The following is a 23,443-nucleotide window of genomic DNA, read 5'->3' on the forward strand; positions in this document are numbered from 1 at the left end:
AAAAAAAAAAAAAAAATACAGCCCCAATAAAGTCCTGATGTGTTTAGCCAAATAAATGGGAAAAGGGCAGCCTTTAGGCAATAGCTGTTCCACTCCAGCAAAACGCCATGGAAAAGACCATGGCCCCCACCCCCACCAGCCCAGCAAAGGTTGAATGGGGAGCCTAGACTTCTACCCTGTCAGAGCTGTAAAAAGGCAACAAAGCCCCCTTTTGAGATGGTGTCAGGTAAGTCCAAGTAGGGAACTGAGACTTTTATGCTCAACAATCAGTAATGAGCCCACCCCAAATTGTCAGTGGAGACCACATGATCAGCCTGGACTTCACTTCTATCTGGCAGTAATGAGGGGCCCTCCCCCAACCTCAGATGTCAACAGAGGCCAGGTGGAGAACCTGGACTTCTACTTCTACCTGGAAGTAACAAAGAGGTGACCCCTTCTTCCCTTGCCAGAAAAGTGCCAGGGAATCCCAGCTAAAACGGAAAGTTTAAATAAGATCCACAGGCTCATATTATGGGAAAATATCCAGATTGCAAGTGAAAATTACTCATCATATACAGAACCAGGAAGATCTCAAACTAGATGAAAAACAAACAATTATAGATGCCAACACTAAGATGAGAAAGAGATGATTAGGATTATCTGACAAAGACTTTAAAGTAGCTCATATATATATGTATATTGTGTGTGTGTGTGTGTGTGTGTGTGTTTTGAGACAGAGTCTTGCCCCGTTGCCCAGGCTGGAGTGCATTGGCACAATCTCGGCTCACTGCAGCCTCTACCTCCCGGGTTCAGGCAATTCTCAAGCCTCAGCCTTCCGAGTAGCTGTGATTACAGGTGTGCACCACCACTCCTGGCTAAATTTTCTTGTATTATTATTTGAGACGGGGTTTCACCATGTTGGCCAGGCTGGTCTCGAACCCCTGGCCTCAAGCAGTTTGCCTGCCTCAGCCTCCCAAAGTGTTGGGATTACAGGCGTAAGCCACCGCACCCGGCCAATATTTTAACAAACAATTTGGAACATGCATGAAACAAATGCAAAGAATTAGAAAAACTCATCTAGGAAACAGATTATATAAAGAAAATCTCTGAATGGGCTCAACAGCAGAATGGAGGGGAGAGAAGAAATATTAAACAAAATAAAGCAGGAGCAGCTACACTGGTGTCAGATAAAGCAGATGTCAGAGCAAAGAAAATTGCCAAAGAGAGAGAAGAACCCTATATATGATAAAGTGTAAATCCTCCAAGAAGACTTAATAATTCTGAAAGTGTATGCACCAAATGCCAGAGCTGAAAAATATGTGAAGCAAAAACTGATGGAATTGAAAGCAGAATTAAACAGTGGAAACTTCAACAACTCCCTCTCCATAATTGTGAGAACAACTAGGCAGAAAATAAGCCAGGATGTACAAAAACTCAACACACCATCAAGGAATGGTATCTAATCAACATTTATAGAATGTTCCACTCACCAGCAGCAGAATATACATACTTTTCAAATGCCCACAGAACATATACCATGACAGGTAATATTTTGTGTCACAGAGTGTAGTGGCATGATCTCAGCTCATTGCAACCTCCGCCTCCCAAGTTCAAGCAAATCTCGTGCCTCAGCCTCCCTAGTAGCTGGAATTACAGGTATGTGCCACCACACCCAGCTAATTTTTGTATTTTTAGTAGAGATGGGGTTTCGCCAGGTTGACCAGGCTGGTCTTGGCCTCCCAAAGTGCTGGGATTACAGGTGTGAGCCACCACACCCGGCCAACGAATTTAAAATAACTGAAATGATATAGAGTATGTTCTCTAATCATAATGAACCAAAATAGAAATCAACAACAGAAAGATAACAGGAAAATCTTCCAACATTTGCAAACTAAACAAAATACTTTTAAATGATTCATGAGTGAAAGGGAAAGCATCAAGGGAAATTTTTAAAATGCATTTAACTGAATGAAAATTAAAAAATAAAACATATGAAAATGCATGAGACACAGCTACATTAGTGCTGAGAGGGAAATTAATAGCACTAAATACATTCACTAGAAAAGAGAAAAGATTTCAACTCAATTATCTAAGCTCCCACCTCAAGAATCTACTAAAGAAGAGCAAAATAAACCCAAGGCAAGCAGAATAAAGCAAATAATAAAGATAACAACAAAATTGGCTGGACGCCATGGCTCACGCCTGTAATCCCAGCACTTTGGGAGACCAAGGCGGGTGAATGACCTGAAGACAGGAGTTCAAGACCAGTCTAGCCAACATGGTGAAACCCCGTCTCAAATAATAATACAAGAAAATTTAGCCAGGAGTGGTGGTGCACACCTGTAATCTCAGCTACTCCAGAGGCTAAGGCAGGAGAATCGCTTGAACCCGGGAGGCGGAGGTTGCAGTGAACCAAGATTGTGCCATTGCACTCCAGCCTGGGCGACAAGAGTGAAACTGCATCTCAAAAGTAAATAAATAAATAACAGCAAAATCACTGAAATTAAAAACACAAATCTACAGAAAACCAATAAAACAAAGACTTTTTTTTTTTTGGAAAAGCTAAATTCACAAAACTCTTGTAAGATGACAAACAATAAAAGAGAGAAAACAAAAATTTCAAATATCAAGAATAAAACCGGGATATCTCTACAGATCCTGCAGACAGCAAAAGGATAATATGGAAATACTACAGTCTACACTCATAAATCTCCAAGCCTAGATGAAATGGATCAATCCCTCAAAAAAGCACAAACTACTACAGTTCACCTAATATGAAATAGATTATTTAAATAGCCCTTTAGCCCAGTGTGGTGGCGCTTGCCTGTAATCCCAACTACTAGGGAGGTTGAGGCATAAAAATCGTTTGAATTTGGGAGGCGGAGGTTGCAGTGAGCAGAGATCATGCCACTACACTCCAGCATGGGTGACAGCGCGAGATTCCATCTCAAAAAAAATAAAAAATAAAAACAAAGTAACTAACCCAACGACTATTAAGTAAATTGAATTTATAATTTCAAAACTCTTAAAAAAGAAATTCCAGACCCAGATGATTTTATCAGTGAATTCCATCTAATGTTTAAAGAAGAATGAATACCCATTCTATACAATATTGTCTAGAATATGGAAGCAGAGGAAACACTTCTCAATTCATTTTATGAAGTTAGTATTAACCTGATACCCAAACCAGATATGACAAGAAAATAAAACTACAGACCAATACCTGTCATGAATATAGATGCAAAAGCCCTTAACAGAATATTATCAAATAGAAATTAACAACATACAAAAAGGATTATATACCATGATCAAACAGGGTTTATTCCCAGGCATACATGGCTAATTTTCATATGGGAAAATTAATCATTATAACCGATCATACTAACGTACTAAAGAATTTAAAATCCCATGATCATATCAATAGACATAGAAAAGGTATTTGACAAAATTCAACACCCGTTCATAGCAAAAACTCAGAAATATAAGAATAGAGGAGAACTTCTTTAACTTGATACACAATCTACAAAAACTTATAGCTAACATACTTAATGGTGAAAAACTGAATTCTTTCCTCCTGAGATCAGGAGCAAAGCAAGCTGTCTGCTCTCACCAATCTTATTCAACATAGTGCTAGAATTTCTAGCTAGAGCAATTAAGGCAAGAAAAGGAAATAAAATGCATACAGGTTAGAAAGGAAGAAATCGAACTGCCTCACTTTGCAGATGACATGATTGTCTGCATAGAAAATCCCAAAGCATCTTACAAATAAGCTCCCAGAATTAAGTCACCATCAATGCGGGCTGCAGCATAAACATATAAAAAGCAAATTTTTTCTGTATACTAGCAACACATGGAAACTGAAATTAGAATACAATACCACTTATAATTGCTCAAAGAAAATTAAATACTCAGGTGCAAATATAAAATAGCATGTACAGGATTTGTATACTGAAAACTATGCAATGCTGATGAAAGAAATCAAAGAAGATCCGAATACACAGAAAGACACATCATGTTCATGAACTGGACTATTCAACACTGTTAAATATTAATTATCCCCGAATTGATATACAGGTAGAAAGCAATGACTATTAAAATCCTAGCAAAATGTTTGTAGCTATAGATTATTTTCAAATTCATAAGAAAGGCAACAAAGCAAGATTACTTTAAAGTTTTTGGAAAAGAAAAATAAAGAAGGAGAAATCTGTCTATTCGATTTTAAGACACAGAGCTACAGTAACCAAGACTGTGTAATTTGGCAGAAGGATGGTCATACAGGTCGGTGGAACAGCACAGAGAACCCAGAAACAAACCCATACCAACATGCCCAACTGTTTTTGACAATGGTGCAGAAGCGATTCAATGGAAGGATAATCTTTCCAACAAATGGTGCAATTGGACATCCGCAGACAAAAATAAATAAACAACAAACAAAAATAAACCTTGACCTATGTCCTACATCTTATACAAAAATTAACTCAAAATAGATCACAGATATAGATATAAAATGTAAAACTATACAACTGTCAGTAAAAAACTTGGGGGAAAAATCTACAGAATAGAGGGCCAGGAAGAGTGTTCTTAGAATTGATACCAAAAGGATAAGTCATAAAAGAAAAACCTGATAAATTGCTCTTCATCAAATTAAAAACTTTTGATCTGCAAAAGGACTTTGTTATGAGGATGAAAAGACAAGCTTCAGAATGGAAGAAAATATTTGGAAACAATATGTCTGACAAAGTGCTAGTGTCTAGAGTATACAAAGAACCTCAAGACTCAACAGTTAAAAAATAATGCAACTAAAAATGGGCAAATATATGCAGAGATATTGTACTGAAGAGAATATACGGATGGCAAATAAGCACATGAAAAGATGTTCAACCTTATTAGCCACTAAGAAAATGCAAATTAAAACCAGAGCGAGGTAACCTAACATAGCTATTAAAATGACTAAAATTAAAAAGAGGCCACACATGTTGGTTCATGCCTGTAATCCCAAAATTTTAGGAGGCTGAGGCAGGAGGATGGTTTGAGCACAGGAGTTTGAGACCAACCTGGGCAACATAGTAAGACCCAGTCATTATAAATAAATAAATAAGTACAAACAGAGACAACATCTAATGCCAGTGAGAACATGCGGAAAATTCACCACTGACACATTGCTGGTGGGCATGTAAAATGGTACAGCCACTCTGAAATATAGCTTGGTAGTTTTCTTAAAAACTGAAAGTGCAACTACCATACCACCTAGTACACCTCCGGGCATTTATTCCAGAGAAAGGAAGCCTTCTGTTCACACAAAAAGACCTATACACAAATGCTGATAACAGCCTTTTTGCCCCACAGTGGAATATACATAGCTGTCCTTCAAAAGGTAAATGATTAAACAAACTGTAGTATGTACGTACATGGAATACTATTCAGTAATCAAAAAGAATGAACTATTGATATACACAACAACCTGGGTGAATCTCCAGAAACTTATACTGAGAAAAAAATCCCTGTAACAAAAGGATTACATACTGAATGAGTCCATTTATATAGCATTTATGAAATGATAAAATTTTAGAAATGGAAGACAGATTAGGATTTTTCTGGAGTTAGGGATGGAGTAGGGGTGGAATGAAGGTGGGGGTGACTATAAAAGAATACATAATGAATCCTCGTGCTGTTACAATTGTTTAGTATCTTTGTTATGATAAAGAATACATGAACCTACACAGGTGATAAAATTGTATAGAATTTACATACACACACAAATGAGGACAAGTAAAATGGAAATCTGCATAAGATCAGTGAATTATATCCATGTTAGTATTCTTGTTGTCATATTATGCTATAATTCTGCAAAATATTACCATTGGAGGAAACTGGGAAAACTATGCAAAGGATCTCTGTATATATATATTTTTTTTTTTTGAGACACAGATTTGCTCTGTTGCCCAGGCTGGAGTGCAATGGTGCGATCTGGGCCCATTGCAACCTCTGCCTCCTGGATTCAGGCCACTCTCCTGCCTCAGCCTCCCAAGTAGCTGGGACTACAGGCATGCACCATCACGTTCAGCTAGTTTTTGTATTTTTAGTACAGACGGGGTTTCACCATGTTGGCCAGGCTGGTCTCGAACTCCTGACTTCAAGTGATTCACCCACCTCAGCCTCCCAAAGTGCTGGGATTACAGACATGAGCCACTGCACCCTGCCTGGATCTCTGTATTATTTCTTACAGCTGCATGTGAATCTATAATTGTTTTTCCACATATAAATTAATAAAATTACATATTTTGTTTCATATAAAAATATAAGTTGACTGGAGAGTGTAGTAGGAGAAGCTCGGGACAGTAACCATGATCATTTGAGATAAGTGATTATAGTCCTGTTGTTTAAGTTCCTCTAGCACCTCTTGGCTGCTCAGGTAAGGCCTTGAGAGGAAATTATTTGGGGTCATCCAGAGGTGGGGTTTTGTTGATGACCATGAGAAAAAAAAAAAAGAAAAATAAGGTTTAGGGCCATTAAAGTGACAGTGTTGAGAATCTAGTCTGACTGAGGAGGATAATGAAGAGAAAGAGGTGATGCTTTGGATGAAAGCAAAAGAGTCAACAGACTAGAAATCCTAATGAAGCAAAAACACAGAGTGGGGTAAGTGAGCATGCAAGCTGGTTGGAAAGGAGCAGTCAGAGAGAATGAAATTTTAATTAGACTATGAAGATGGACCATCTTGGAGGGGACAAAAGGTCAAGGATGACTATGCAAGTCATGGGTGAGGTGGAGTGGACAAGGAGTTCACTGGTAATAAGGAGGTCAGAGAAACAAGAGTCGCAGATATTGGATGCTGAAGTCATCAGATTTATGGACAGCTGATAAGGTGAAGAGCAGGACCTTGCGCCAGGAACCTAATGCTTTAGCCTGTGAAGTGGTGTGGTGGCTTAGTAACATGTCAGCTTGGCTAGGTGGAAACAGGTTTCCTAGAATCCCTTTCCTGTTTGTTTCCAGTTAGGGTTGGCCACAAGAGACAAATTGCAAGGCATGGAGACATTTTTCTAACACTTGAAAAGTCTATGCAAGGGCACCAGGCAGCTCATGCACCTTGTCACTTATCTACTGGGTCACCTTGTTGGCATGGGATGCCACCCAGGCTTGCAGCTGCTCCATCCTCCCCTGAATTTTACTTCAGCTTCTCCACTCATGGGTAAGATATGTGTTTATCTGCTTTTCTTACAAGACACCGTATATTTAAAATTGGAGGCAGTGCAATACTAACATGGGTTCCAGTCCTTCTGTGTTCATTTCAGCTCATGCTTGTCATCTCCAGCTTGTCCTTGCTCTCTACCACTTTGCAATCATCTTCCCTTCCCTTCCCAGCCTGCCCTGAGGACTTCATCATTCAGCATCAGATATGAAGATGACAGCCCTATAGAGACTATTTAACCAGCTTCTAAGGTGGTTAAATATCTTACCAGCCTATGTAGAGTCAAATCCTACTAACAAATCACTAGTGTATGTAATATCCCAGTGGTTTGCTTCTCTAAATGAACCCTGACTATTACAGGTTAAGAATTTTGACAAGAATATATTAACAGCTTCTAGGAGGAAGAAAGGGAAACTCACTTCAGGTCAATAGAGATTGTTATTTGGGACCCCTTCAAGACAACCAATTAAGTGACTCTCCCTAAAATACTGCTATCCAGCCCCCATTCCTCACTTTTGTCCTAGTGGTAATAAGGCATTCATCATGTATCTTTCAGAAGTCCAGATACCACTGTCTGAGTAGTTCTTTAATCTGCTTGTCTAGTGATTCCATCACAAATGGCTCAAGTAAGTCTGGCATGCCTTGGGCTTGGTGTGATTTTCTACACAAAACACAGATTATAGATGGACCTGACAATTAATCTAATTAATAAGAAATGCTACATTCAAAGCATTTTATCCAAGAGTGCAGGATAAACATATAAAAAGCTATCTCAGTTATAAGAAAAATATGTTTTCTATTTGAGAACCCTTGGATTTATGCATTCAGTTTGGGGGTTAAAAGGAATAAGGATGAGAGTTCATAGTGCCTGCTTTATCCAAACCTTTTTACAAGGTGAAGATGTGTTAACTAGTTACTATTTTGAGCCCTTCATACTGAAGTTTTGAGTGAAAAACACAGTCTGCTAAGTCAAGGCAACAATATTTTTCTTTTTTTGAACTTACTGTACCATTTAAATTATGAAGAAATAAAATGTTAATAATCATAAACACTTTGTGTTGTAAAACTGCTTTCCCCTCTCTTTCCTTCACTGTATACTGTACTGAAAATGTTTCAAATACTTCCAAAGACATCTGCCTTTAGACCAGTCATACACATTCTCCTTCAGCCTGGACATTAACTCAGCAAGCAGCAGCTTCGGAATAATGCACCTGTGATCAGGCCAATTGGGATAGAGGCATCACCTGCCCTTATCTTCTCAGAGCCAAAGAAACTAACTTTATTTTCCGTATCAGCTTCATTTTCCCCTTTACTCAATGCCCAGAGATTAATTCTTGGTTTCAGCCCCACCCCATGAAAAGGATGTCTATTCAATCAGAGAGACACAAAGATGGCTTGTGAGAACCAAGCAAAAAAGACACAAGAGGAATTTATTCTGGTTAATAAGCTGAGAGCAAACATGTAGAGGCTAATTGTATGGTGAGTACAAGAAGAGTTTCTTATCTGGGGAGTGTATAATGTTGGGGTAGACACTGTCATTTGTTTTCTTATCCAGTAGCCATCATTCTTCATTGCTTAGAAAAAAACTTTGTGCTACAGCTATCAGGCAAGTGGCATGGGATTTAGGAGAAAATTATTTGCTGTCAGCCCTGAAGGATGAAGGAATCACAATTTCTTTGTACAATCATGGTAGTCAGCTTTCAAGATTCCTCCAATGATTCTCATCTCCTGCTATTCATGCCCTTGTGTAGCTATCTCTTGCACAGAATAGGGCTGATGTGTGACCAGTAGGATATTGTGGAAATGGCAGAATTTGATGTTCATAAAAGACATTGCGGCTTTTACCTTGCTCTCTCAGCTTATTCACCCTGGAGAAGGCTGCTGCCACATTGTGAAAACATTCAAGTGGCCCTCTGTGAAGTCCATGTGATCAGGACTTGAGGGTTCCTGACAACAGCCACCATGAATTTGCCGACCATGTGAGTGGCACAACTTTGTTCACGTGACTGGAGGCCCAGCTGGCAATTTGCCTGCTATTTCATAAGAGACTCCAAGCCAGAACCACCCAACAGAGCCAACTAAGTCTCTTCCAAATTCCCAGCCCGAAGAAACTCTGAGAGATAATACATATTTATTGTTATTTAAGCCACTGAATTTCAGAGTAATTTGTTATGCAGAAATAAATAACAACAATTGTGCTGAATCCCATTCCTCTCTCACGGTATATATGTAGTCAGAAAACCATAGACTAAAGTCCACAGGCATATATGATAGTCCTTGACATTACCCATGTCTTATTTTAATAATCCTGGCTAGTTAAGTACTGCTAATCCATATCTCTAGAAAAATTTAGAAAGCCCTAATTTGCAGTGTTTACCTAGTTGTGTGGTGCAAATATTCCCACTGGTTGACATCATGCTACCAACACAGAGTTGGGAAGAAATGCACACAATTGGTTCTTGCAAGCTCATATGAGCCCCAAAGCACCACTGAATTGAGCTCAGAAGAAACAGATTGGGTCAAGTAATCATACTGACCTCTGCCTATTTGGCCAGAAGGATCTTCAGAGGTAGTGTAATGTTTTGACAATAGCTTTAGGACCAAATGACCAGGAGCCTAATTTTGCCTCTGCTGCTTTCTGGCTGAGTGACCTCAGTAGGTACTGCTTATTGGCAATAAGTGTCAGATTCTTCATCTGTAAAATGAGGATGGCAATTTCTGCTCATCAGAGATTTGAGAGAATTAAATGAAAATAACAATAGCAAAAACAACAGTTATAAGTACTTACTATCTATCAGGCCAGAGTTGCTTATAAGATATCATTACTTAATTTAATAATACAGGCAAAGCAGTAGGGACTAAATGAATGCTAATTATCAGCGCTGTTATTACATTTCTGAGCAGGGAGCTGTTCATTAGAATGAACACTGAATCAGAAATTGTTGGAACTGACCTGTCTCCTATTTTCCAACCTCAATTCTTCGTCTTCCTAAGTTGGGCAAAAGGCTCCAGTGAAGAGCTGTGAAGCTTATCTATGGGGACTCACCAGGGGCCAGCCCAGGCTGCCCACAAGACCATGAGCCACTCTGTGACTGTAGGAAGTGGAGAGAAGGGAAAGTAGTTAGGAAATCAAGAAAAGTATCTTTCAGTACCATGGCCAGAAGTTGTGCCACAGAATTGGAACAGGGAGACCCAGAGAGCCGGTGCTGTCCTAGTCCTAGTGCTGAATGATCCCACTGGTGTCCTTAGAAGGGCTCTGACCTCAGCCCACCAGCGGCATGTGGACTCATAAGTTTTCTAGCAGAGTTGGAGATCCTCAGGAACAAGAAATCTCTTAAAATGACATGAAACTTCAATCAACCAAGGCTTTCTAGCCTGATGTGAGTTGTCTTTACACACATATACCTTTTTAACAATGAAGAAGAATGGACATTGATAGAACTTGCATTCTGTGTTCATCACCAGGATAGTTGCTTTATAAACATCATTTTGTTTTTAGTCACAACCCCATGCAGCATTTTCCTTACTGACAAAGAACCTGAGGCATAGAGAATTTAAGCAACTCGCTGAAGGCCACCCAGCTAATCAGCAGTGGGAAAAGAATTTAATTCTAGATTTTTCATTCTAAAGCCCAGCTCCCTACACTTTGGATGCTACTATTTCCAAAAAGTCAGCAACACTTTGGACTATCAACCTGTCTGAAAACTAAAGAGTATTTGAAGCAGGTAATACAAATTGTTTTCTAATTTATTATGGTCGGTTCTCTTCTTTGAATCCAGGTGATACTGATGTCTTCATACCTCCTCTTCACCCTTCAGAGGAGGTCCTCTTGCTTCTAGAAAGAGAATACAAATAGCTATATTCCTACTCAGTGGGAGAAAGTGAGACTGTTCCAGAAGATGAGGACTTAGGCTGGTAATGTCCTGAGGAAATGACTATGCCAACCTAGAGATCCCCTTGTGTGTGGTAAGGTCCCCAGTGAACAGAATGGGGCCCTCACCTGACCACATCTCAGGCCTGGCTTCAAGATGGGTTTCAAACCAGAAAGTAATCATATTGTATGATTACTACATACTACATACATTGCCATCCTCATTTTATAGATGAAGAATCTGACTCTTATTGCCAATAAGCAGTGCATGTTGAGGTCACTCAGCCAGGAAATAGCAGAGGCAAATTTAGGCTCCTGGTCATTTGGTCCTAAAGCTATTGTCAGTAATCTCAGTATGCCTGAGATGTGGTCAGGTCAGCATACTTTAGAATGAACTTTTATGCTAAGATAATAACATGGTGGTTAAGTATTGACTCAGGTTGTCTACATTCGCATTAAGTTTTCACTGTGCTAAGCTAAACTTAAGTTTTCAGCGGTGTTATTTGGGGGCACTAACTCCATAAGCCTCAGGGTTTTTTTTTCTGTTTTTGTTTTTGTTTTGAGATGGAGTCTCGCTCTGTTGCCCAGGCTGGAGTGCAGTGGCGCGATCTCGGCTCACTGCAACCTCCGCCTCCCAGGTTCAAGCAATTCTCTGCCTCAGCCTCCCAAGTAGCTGGGATTACAGGCGCCTGCAATCATGCCTGGCTAATTTTTCTATTTTTAGTAGAGATGGGGTTTCACCATGTTGGCCAGGCTGGTCTTGAACTCCTGACCTCATCATACACCTGCCCCGGCCTCCTAAAATGCTGGGATTACAGGTGTGAGCTACTGTGCCCGGCGGGTTTTGCAGCTTTAAAATGGGAACTATAAGGTTGTTTACACCCAATTATGTATGTCATGTGCTTTCCCTAAGGAAATTATTCAATAAACTTTGGGTAGTTTTATTATTATCATTATTATTGCTGTGCAGTGATGCAGGTCACTGAAGGAAAAGGTGCCCATTTTCAACAATAAAACAGAGACATTCCTTTAGTGTATCTCCATATTCCCTGAAGGGGAGCTGGAATGACATGACGGACTTGGCCTCATGGCCTCAAGCCTTCCCTGTTGGAGTCTTCATGACACTCCTCAGAAGCAGCAGCCCCAGCCATGTCTGGAACCGTTCCTTACCAGACAGGAGGATATCATGGCCTCAACTCATGATCTGTACCAAGCCAAACCTCTTTTGGGGTACCACCAAGCCTCAGGCCTCACCTTCTCTGCCCTGTTGTCCCTGCCCATCTGTCCTGGTTTCCTACTAGTTTCCACTACTGGACACTTGTCTGAGGCTGGGTCCCCACCTGGATCTTGTGGCCTCTTGCCCAGGGCTTGGAGGGAAGCTGCTCCCACACATGGTCCTTTGTGGGTGTGCTGTCAGGAAGATGACGGTACAATCTGTTTAATGTGCCAGTTGTCTCTGTGAGTCCCTCATCCGGATGAGCACTTGTCACACCCCTGCAGAGCCCCAGCTGGTTCTTAGAGAGGTGCTCCAGCTCTGTGATTACCTAATCTGGCTTCCCAATCTACCCCACAATGTGTCATTGCTGAGGTCCCTGTGGGTCTTACAGATAAACTTGCTACAGTCATCCTACACAAAAAAGAAGCTCGTTATCATGAAACCGGCCTGCTCTGTAGCTCCTGGGCCCTAACTCACCCTAGATTGCTGTCAGCTCTTTTGTTTTCCCACTTAGACCAAAGGGATTGAGATGCTTTCTCATTCCTTGGAGCTGCCACCCTCCATTCTGTATCCTCTGGTAGAACACAGTAAAAGGCAATCTCCCCCTTCACCCTGCTTGCTGCACCCCAGATGCTGCAAGGCCCATGTGCTGTTTTTGACTTCAGTACTTCAGATTGCTGTAGGAACACAGGAGGCAGCAGCCAGATGAGAAATTGAGTTTGACTCTGGAGTATTATAAAGTCCTTATAGTTACTGGCCTTAGGTATAAGGTCTATATTATTAAAGAGAAATTATTCACCAAACACTTGTTAAAAATGTTAAGACAGTTTATTTAAGAGTATTGCAATAGGTAAGTGCTATGGTCTCAATGTTTGTATCTCCCTCAAATTCATAAGTTGAAACTTCACTTCCAATATGAAGGAATTAGGAGGTGGGCACTTTAAGGGATGATTATGTCATAGGCCAGAGCCCTCATGAATGAGATCAGTGCCCTTCTAAAAGAGGCATTGGGAGAGACCCCTCACCCTTTCCATCATATGAGGACACAGCCAGGAAGCATCATCCACGAACCAGAAAATTGGCCCTTACCACACACTGAATCTGCTGATGTCCTGACCATGGACTTCTGAGCCTTCTGAACTGTGAGAGATAAATTTCTGTTGTTTATAAGCCTTCCAGTTGATGACATTTTGTTACAGCAGCCCAAACAGACTGAGAGAGCGAGAGAGATGGAACTCAACTTTAAATACAAACAGGGACAAGTGGGGATTTATAGCCAGTGGGCCCAGTGAGGGAGAGGACAGAGAATTACTATGGGGAACTTGGGGTAGGGGAGAGAGACCTGATTAGATATCAAAGGCACGGGGGATTTCCAATAAACTGCCTCAGCAGGATTTTTTGCTAAAACTGGGCTCAGCAGGCCATGGAGGAGGCCTAGTTGAGAAGAGGGCTCAGAGTGTGGTCAATGAGAGAGGCTTCGTCAGTTTCAGTCAGGGTTCTTCAGAGAAACAGAAACAATAAGAAAGAGAAAGATTGAGATTTATTTTAAGGGATTGAGTCATGCAATTGTGGATGCTGGCAAGTCTGAAACCTAGGGCAGGCCCTTTGGATAGAAATTCAGACAAGAGTTGAAATTGTAATCTTGGACCCAAAGTCTGCAGGGCAGACCAGTGGGCTGGAAATCTAGACAGGATTTCTATGTCAGTCTTGAGGCAGAGTGCCTTCTTCCCCAGACACCTCAGCTTTTGCTCCTAAGGCCTTCATCTGATTGGATGAGGCCCACCCACATCATGGAGGTAATCTGCTTTACTTAAAGTCTGCCAATTGTAAATGTTAATCACATCTACAAAATATCTTTCTAACAACATCCAGACTAGTTGACCAAACAACTGGCCCCAATCGCCTAGCCAAGTTGACAAGAAAAATTAGCCATCACAGGGTCTGAAGAGAGTATGTGGACACCCAGACGGTATGTTCAGTCCACCTTCACTTCCAAGGGACGCTCACAAGTCTCCCCAGTTGATCCTGTTTTTTAGGGAAGACAATGCAGAGGATCCTCCCCCACCCCCATCACCCCTTTCCATAACCTAGAGATAAAAATGAGGTAAGAAAGATTTGTTCCTGGGCCAGGTGTGGTGGCTCACACTTGTAATCCTAGCACTTTGGGAGGCCGAGGTGGGTGGATCACCAGGTCAGAAGTTCAAGACCAGCCTGGCCAACATGGCAAAACCCCATCTCTACTAATAATACAGAAATAGCCAGGTGTGGTGGCAGGCACCTGTAATCCCAGCTACTCAGGAGGCTGAGGCAGGAGAATCGCTTGAACCTGGGAGGCGGAGGTTGCAGTGAGCCAAGATTGTGTCTCTGCACTCCAGCCTGGGCAACAAGAGCAACAAAAAACAAAAAACAAAAAAATTAAAACAAACAAACAAAAAGATTTGTTCCTGTACCTCAAGTGGACAACTGATGTCCAGAGACCCACTGGACTGAGAACATCCACCTCCCTCAGTTTCTGACTGCCGAGCAGTGATGACTGGGGACATTTCATGCAGGTACATCACCGAGGAGTGAAGAAAGTAGTCACCCGAACCAAACGGTAAGGTCTCTGTCCCAGAGATGCTGGGGGTTTGGCAAAAATGCTGTGAACACCGATAAGGGCATTGCATTGTTAATCTGTACATGTGAACAAGAAAGGATTAGCCTCCAGACCTCATACTCAAGGACGATGGTAGTGGAAAGCCCCACTTCCCATTGTGCTTCTGCTTCCTGATGCTCAAGAATAAGCTTTAGGCTTGACCAAGTGGGGGTGGAGGGAAACACAAACAGAAACTGCCACTATCCTCCCCACAAGCAGAAAAATTTAAGAGTGTCTTGTTCTCTAATGAAGTTTTGTAACAGTAGCCTATGTGGTGAAAACAAAGCCGAAGCCTCCTCCAGCGTGCTTAAAACCAGGTTTAAGCTGCTGGCTGCTACTGTTGCTTCACCAAGCACCTTAGCTCCAGGGAATGGGCTTCACCTCTGTTTCACAGAGAAGTCCCCTTTGCCAAAGAATGTGGGTGGTCTGCAGGGAAGCAGGGCAGTGAATATACTTTCCCTACCTTCTGTGATGCATTTTCTTCGTGCAGCTCTAAAGCAAGATTGTTTGTTGTTATAATGACGGCCTTTCAGTCTTTACTTACAACATCCTGTTCTCCCAGGACATTAAAGGCTGGGCTGAGAGACAAAGCTGAGGGACGCCTAGTCTGGCTGCCTCCCTGGTGCCAACCAAGTTCCTGACTGGATCAGGCTCAACCTACAGGAATTCCTTCCCCGTCATTCACTCACTAGTGTGTTTTAAAAACATATTTTGAGGTGGCTCACGCTTGTAATCCCAGCACTTTGGGAGGCCGAGGCGGGCGGATAACGAGGTCAGCAGATCGAGACCACGGTGAAACCCCGTCTCTACTAAAAATACAAAAAATTAGCCCGGCGTCGTGGCGGGCGCCTGTAGTCCCAGCTACTCGGAGAGGCTGAGGCAGGAGAATGGCGTGAACCCGGGAGGCGGAGCTTGCAGTGAGCCGAGATTGCGCCACTGCACTCCAGCCTGGGCGACAGAGCGAGACTCTGTCTCAAAAAAAAAAAAAAAAAAAAAAAAAAAAAAAACATATTTTGAGTGCCTACTGCTGGTGCTAGGGAAACAGCTGTGACTAACGATCTCTGACATTCTGGGGTGCCCATCCTCACAAAGGAGACCTCTGCTCCCAGCACACCAGTGGCAGATGTGTCCACATAGATCCAACTCCATTTCAAACTCAAAATGACCTCTTTTACTCCTGCTATGTTATATATATTTAAATATTTTTAAACATTTGTTAATAGCATTTCAAACTTAAAATTACCTCTTTTACTCCTGCTATGTTATATATATTTAAATATTTTAAAACATTTGTTAAACAGCATTTCATGGGGATATAGTTTCTCTTTCTCTCTTTCTTTTCTTTTCTTTTCATTTTTTTTTTTTCAGTCTCCCTCTGTCGCCCAGGCTAAAATGCAGTGGCTCAATCTCCTCCACCTCCTGTGTTCAAACAATTCTCCTGCCTCAGCCTGCCGAGTAGCTGGGACTACAGGCATGCACCACTACGCCTGGCTAATCTTTTTGTATTTTTAGTAGAGATGAGTTTTCACCACGTTGGCCAGTCTGGTCTTGAACTCCTGACCTCAAGTGATCTGCCCGCCTTTGCCTCCCACAGTGCTGAAATTACAGGTGTGAGCCATGGTGCTCTGCCAGATGGTAGACATAGTTTCAAAAATTAAATATAGTTTCTGCAATTAGAAAAATGCAGAAAGTGGGCCAAACGCAGTGGCTCATGCCTGTAATTCCAGCACTTTCGGAGGCCAAGGCAGTCAAATTACTTTAGGCCAAGAGTTCAAGACCAGCCTCGCTAAAATGGCAAAACCCCATCTCTACTAAAAATACAAAAACTAGCTGGACTTAGTGGTGCACGCCTATAATCCCAGCTACTTGGGCAGCTGAGGCAGGAGAATTGCTTGAACCCAGGTGGCAGAGATTGCAATTAAGCCAAGATCGTGCCACTGCACTCCAGCCTGGGTGACGGAACAAGACTCTCGTCTAAAAAGGAAAGAAAAAAGAAAGAAAGAGAAAGAAAGAAAGAGAGAAGGAAGGAAGGAAGGAAGGAAGGAAGGAAGGAAGGAAGGAAGGAAGGGGAAGGGAAGGGAGGAAAGGAAGGAAGGGAAGGAAGGAAAGAGAGAAAGGGAAAAAAGAAAATAAGCAAAAAGAATAAAAAAAGAAAAAAATGCAGAAAAGTATGAAAAAGAAAAAGTATCACTTCTACATTCATATCCAGAGATAACAACGGCTAAAATACTGGTATATTTTCTTCCAGCCTGTTTTCCACCAATATATGTAAAATAGGAAACATGTAACACATCCTTGGCTATTATCTCCCTTTCCTTCAGAAGGACTTGGGAGAACAAAGACTCTTGGCTAAAAACGAAATGAAGGTCTTTTTGGAAAGGCCATTTCACAGCCCCTCTCAGGGTAACCAGGGGAGCCTCCTTTGAAGCATAATGTGGCTTTTTTATTTTTCAGGCTGGCCCCAAAAGGCAGGAAGCAAGCCAAACAGGACACAGGCGCAGCATAACAATGTGGTGTACTGACTCCCAGGAGAAAGGGAGGCATGCTCCTAATTATGAGGATGTTAAGGAAAGGGCTCCTTCCTCCTTGTGCGTTTGGGCGTGGTCCCTGGCAGTTGGTACTAGTGTTTGTCCTTGGGAGATGTGGGTGGCAATGCTTGATGTAACAGGTGCATAATTTAAGGAGGCAGAAGAGCCCAACATCCCACTGGGAGGGATGTTGACAAGAAAAGCTGACCCAGTGGTAGTGTCAACCTGGACCCCTGGTATCTGAGCACCAAAGTCCCTCCCATCCCAGGATGCACAGGGAACGTCTTCAATAGGGGGCTTCCTGACCATATGCTGAAGCCCGGGGGCTGCTCAGGATGAAAGAATCAGACTAAGGGAAGACACTGGAGTCATAGAAAGCGATGGGAGTGGGGCAGGAAATCCTGTTGCTCAGACAGGGGGCTTCTGTTGCCCAAAATGGAATGGAGGTTTAAAGAACAATGCATCACCACAGCAAGGCTAGACCTGGGACGTGTCCTCAGTTACACCCTCTGTGAGGGGCCTGTCAACCCATTGCCATCCCTTTGTCTTGTTTGTTTGTTTTTCTTGAGACAGAGTCTCGCTCTGTCGCCAGGCTGCAGTGCAATGGCACAATCTCTGCTCACTGCAACCTCCACCTCCTGGGTTCAAGCGATTCTTGTGCCTCAGCCTCCCAAGTAGCTGGGATTACAGGCGTGTACCACCACACCCAGCTAATTTTTGTATTTTTAGTAGAGACAGGGTTTCACGTTGGCCAAGCTGGTCTCGAACTCCTGACCTCGTCATCTGCCCTCCTTGGCCTCCCAAAGTGCAGGGATTACAGGCGTGAGCCACCACACCTGCTCCCTATCCCTTTGGATTTTGGGGAGAAGTGCTAATCACTACCTTCAATGAAGCCAATATTCTTCCTCACCTGCCCAAATCAAAGCCCCCAAATGATGTCAGGACAGCCCAGATTGTAGTAGGGAGACAGAGACCATTGGAAGGGAGCTTTTTCTCCTGGGGGGAGAAAAAAAGAGGATAATTCTGTATCTGATACCACAGAGACCTTGTTTTTGTGTATATTGTCTAATGGAAGAAAACAAAGAATGTTAGGACATTAGAAAAGACACAGAGCTATACAAGAAGGACAATGTGGTCAAAACGCACTCCTTAGCTCTACAAAGAACATTGTCAATGTGGACCTAATAAGGTCGCCTCTGTTTATTGATTTGACCAAAAATAGAAATAGAGCTACATTGGGAGAATGAAGAGAGGGGAAGGTGATGTAAGACAGCTAAATCATGATCTACAGGAGGTAAAGCAGCAATGTCCGAATTTAGTAAACTACAACTATGAGTGTATGCCTGGGGAGAGATAGGGTATGGTCAGAGGTGGCACAAAGCAGTGCTTTATCATTATCTTCATCATGTATCCTCTTAGTACTCTTAGCCATGTTTGTGTATAACTTTTACTAAAAATTTATACATCTATAAAGAAAAACTGCCCCAACCATCTGTAAAATGAAAATGCCTTCTGGGATGGCTGCTGTAAGAAGCAGGTACCCTGGGGCTTGCAAGGGGGTTGGAGGAGAGGGGCCTCATGCACTGCCCTACCATCCCTGTGCTGCCTTGGAGGACCACCAGCAGCCAGGGCCCAGGTGACCTGGCAGAGACCAGCCATCCAGCAGGTCATGCTCTTCCAGCCATCCAGCAGGGAAGAGCTCCTGATGCTGAGGACCCCCAGAGAGGATCCCTCCTGAACCATGGGTCAGAACCTTCTCTCTATTTCCACACATGAGAGGCAGCTGGCCCTCACTGGGGAAGACCAGGTCAACTCTCCAGCTTCACACAGCTCTGTATATGGCTTTTTCCATTTAACATTATCTTGTGGGCATTTTTATGCAATATATCTTTTGGAATTTGGTGCAAATGCTATCTGGTCTCATTGTGTGGCTATACCATGTTAACGGCATATCTAAAACACAACACTGGGCTGGCTAAGAGTGCAGGTGCATCAATCCTATTTTCTCAACTAGAACCCTGACTCTGTCACTTTCCAGCTGTGTGACATGGGGGGACACACAGCTTCAGCTTCTATCTCTGTAAAATAAGGTAATAAGAGTACCTAATTCACAGGGCACTTGTGAGATTTAAATAAATAAATACATATATACAAAGTGCGCAGAGCAAGACCCACTGCTTAATAAGCACATAATACATTATAGTTATTACTATTTTTTAGCAATCCTAGCCAGATTAGGTGGCTGGTGCCTGAAATCTCAGCTACTCAGAGGCAAAGATAGGAGAATCCCTTAAGCTCAACCATTCGAGGCTGCAGTGAGCTATGACTGTGCCACTGCACTCCAGCTTGGATGACAGAGTAAGACCCTGTCTCTAACAAAAATAAGAAGAAGAAGACGCCATCCTCATTTTATTTTATTTATGTATTTATTTATTTTGAGACAGAATCTCGCTTTGGGCCCAGGCTGCAGTGCAGTGCATGATCTTGGTTCACTTCAACTTCTGCCTCCCGGGTTCAAGCAATTCTCCTGCCTCAGCCTCCCGAGTAGCTAGCTGGGACTACAGGCACACACAACTACGCCTGGCTAATTTTGGTATTTTTTGTAGAGACAGGGTTTCACCATGTTGGCCAGGCTTGTCTCGAACTCCTGGCCTGAGGTGACCCACATGCCTCTGCCTCCCAAAGTCCTGGGCTTACAGGCGTGAGCCACCATGCCTGGCCGCCATCCTCATTTTAAATACAGGATTTCTTTTTCCTAAAGCACACTTTAATAAACCTCCTTATACAACTTAATCACACACAAAAATTCATATTCATTAAAGAAAAAAATAGACAATGCATATGAGCAAAAAAAGAAAACAAAAGCTACCTGGAATATTACCCTTTTCCCCCAAAGATAACCACAATATATTTGGTGTATATATTTCAAATCTCTTTCCTTTGTGTGTGTATGTATAAATATATGTATACATATACATACACACACATATATACACATATACACAATATACACTATATACACACATAACTCCAATGATCTACTCTCCAATGATCTATGTATACATATATACACATATGTGTATATATGTGTATATATGTATACATGTATGCATATATGTGTATATATAGTATATATGTATATACATGTATAAACATATACACGTATATATGTATACACATATATATGTGTATACATGTATATATATACGTATACATGTATATACACATATATACGTATACATGTATACATATACATACACACACATATATACACATATGTGTATATATGCATACATATATATATACACACACACACACATGCAAAGGAAAGAGATTTGAAATATATACACCAAATATATTGTGGTTATCTTTGGGGGAAAATGGTAATATTCCAATTAGCCGAGCGTGATGGCGGCCTCCTGTAGTCCCAGCTACTTGGTAGGCTGAGGCAGGAGAATGGCGTGAACCTGGGAGGTGGAGCTTGCAGTGAGCCTAGATCATGCCACTGCACTCCAGCCTGGGCAACAGAGCGAGACTCTGTCTCAAAAAAAAAAAAAAAGAATAGATCATTTATAGTTTTCTTTTTCCATTTAAGAAAACAGTCAACAATAATTTTTCATGGCTGCCTAGTATTCCTTTTCATGTTTGTATTACTCTTTGTTAGTACCCATTGCCCATCACAAACAGCATTTTATTATTCCAAGTTCTGTGTGTGTGCTGAGATAAAAAGCTCACACAGTCTACTCAGGTCTAAAGAGCATAGCTTTTAATTTTCTCTGCAATGATCATAAGACAGTCTCCATTGTGTGTAATAATGAGAAAAACTTAGATGTGCCATTTAAAAGTTTAGCTATCTCCTCTGGTTTATGTCTCTGATTACGCTGTCAATATTCAGTCTCCTACTTCTGAAATCAGCCTCTGGGCTGATGGGGAGTACAGCGTGTCTTCAGCAGGCCTCCCAGCTGTTTGCCCTGTCACATCTGGCCATGGAGTGGAGCAGGCACCTTGGCCTCATGGGAACTTCCCTGTGCAAGCTCCTGCAAACCCTCCATGCCTAGACCATTTCATCATCAGCCTCCTGACCAGTCTGTCTGGACTGGTGCTTTCAGATTTCAGCATGCATGCAAATCACCTGGAAAGTTTGTGAAAACAGACTTCTAGGCACCACACCCAGAGATTCTGATCAGTAGGTCTGGGGTGGGATGAAGAGTTTGCACTTCTAACAAGCTCCCAGGTGAGGCAGGTCCCAAAGCCACACTTTGGAGATGAGTACCCTCGTCTACATCTCCACCACAGCCTTGCTGTGCAGTCACTTTGCTCTCACCAAGGTAGTACCTTGGCTGATCTCTGGCTCTCAATCGAGCTGTCTCCCCACACATTACCAAGAGCTTAAGAGATATCCTAGATTCCTGGCTTTCCACAAGGGAAACCGGAGTGGGGAAGGGGGAGTGCTTCCTACAGCCCTCCCTCTGAGGACATCCCATGCTGCCTCCTCTCCCCCAGGTTGATATGAGGGCTCCTTTTCAGAGGCATCTTTCCAAAGCACCAACTGGGAAGAGAAACACAAGCTCCCCGCTGACCCCCCTTACTTCAGGCTTTTGTTCCAAGGTAATTTTTATCTGCCATCTTCCTCCATTTTAACATTAAACCTGAATGCGTAGAGAAACAGATGCAGGGACACTGTTATCTGACATCCTATACATCTCTTTCTTACCCCTCACTTTCCTCCCAGAACCAGAGAGCCTTTCTTTTGTTTCTCTCTTGTCTGGAAGTCACTCTTCCATTGTTAATGCCTTGTTCTGTTGTGTGTGTGTGTGTGTGTGTGTGTGTGTGTTTTAGACATGTGACCACCTTCCCTGGGGTCATAATGGCAGAGTGGCTTCTGGGGAATATAATTTATAGAATATTAAAAATATATAGTTTAATGTTTTCAAAATGTCTCTGGTACACATAGTAATTGTGTTTTATTTTTCTTCATTACATCTGCCAGAATTCGTTTATTTGTTTATGCTGTTTTATTTGATTTTACTTATTAATTTTACTTTTTTCCTATTTTCAGACTCAATAATTATGTTACCTTTATTATATAGGGTAATTATATATAATACCCTATTATATTTATAATATTTTTTTCTTCTACCCTTCTGGGTTTTCTCTGGGATCCTGTACCAAAAGGAAGATTAACAAACAGAAATTTATTAATATATATATCCAATAAATAGATGAGAGATGCCAAAGACATGGCTTTAAGCTAAAACAAAGGAAGAAAGGTGTGAGGGAGGCAAGCCATGGGAAGGTAGCCAGAAAACCAGGTGACCAGGAGAGGTTATGCAGACTGAAGTTGGAGTCTTCTCCATGGATTAGAATATTAGAGTTGTGATTTTTTTTTCCCTTGACACCAAGTCTTGCTCTGTCGCCTGGGCTGGAGTGCAGTGGTGCGATCTCGGCTCACTGCAATCTCCACCTCCCGGGTTCAGGCGATTCTCCTGCCTCAGCCTCCTGAGTAACTTGGACTACAGGTGCGCATCACCATGCCCATCTAATTTTTGTATTTTTGTGATTTTTTTAAAGTATACTTTTTAGTAGAGTTTTGTTTTGTTTTGTTTTGTTTTCAGTTTTTCAACTTCTATTTTAGTTTCAGGGCATAGGTGCAGTTTTGTTAGATGGGTATGTTGCATGATGCTGAGGTTTGGGGTACAATTGATCCCATCACCCAGGTACTGAGCATAGTGCCTAATATTATTTCAACTCTTGTGCTCCCCCTCCTCTAGTAGTCCTCAGTGTCTGTTGCTGCCATCTTTATGTCCATAAGTACCCAATGTTTAGGTCCCACTTATAAGTGAAAACCTGCAGTATTTGGTTTTCTGTTCATGCATTAGTTTGCTTAAGGTAATAGCCTCCAGCTGCATTCACGTTGCTGCAAAGGACATGATTTCCTTCTTTTTAAAGGCTGCGTATCTCATGATTCAGAGCCATCCTTCTCTTACTGGTACAGAGAAGAAGACACTCTTATAAATGGAGATTTCCT

At 41.9% G+C, this 23,443-nt stretch overlaps 1 long non-coding RNA gene across 1 annotated transcript; it reads left to right on the forward strand.

Annotated features, from left to right (window-relative positions):
- The first annotated feature begins 6,967 nt into the window (after positions 1-6,967).
- On the forward strand, positions 6,968-13,424 carry LOC101178547. Its single transcript, XR_179752.2, has 5 exons — positions 6,968-7,165; positions 7,339-7,525; positions 7,722-7,791; positions 10,160-10,890; positions 12,007-13,424. It is a non-coding gene; the product is annotated as an uncharacterized LOC101178547 (long non-coding RNA).
- The last annotated feature ends 10,019 nt before the right edge of the window (positions 13,425-23,443 follow it).

This window comes from Nomascus leucogenys, chromosome 18 (assembly GCF_006542625.1).
Source record: "Nomascus leucogenys isolate Asia chromosome 18, Asia_NLE_v1, whole genome shotgun sequence".
In the NCBI taxonomy this organism is placed as follows: domain Eukaryota; kingdom Metazoa; phylum Chordata; class Mammalia; order Primates; family Hylobatidae; genus Nomascus; species Nomascus leucogenys.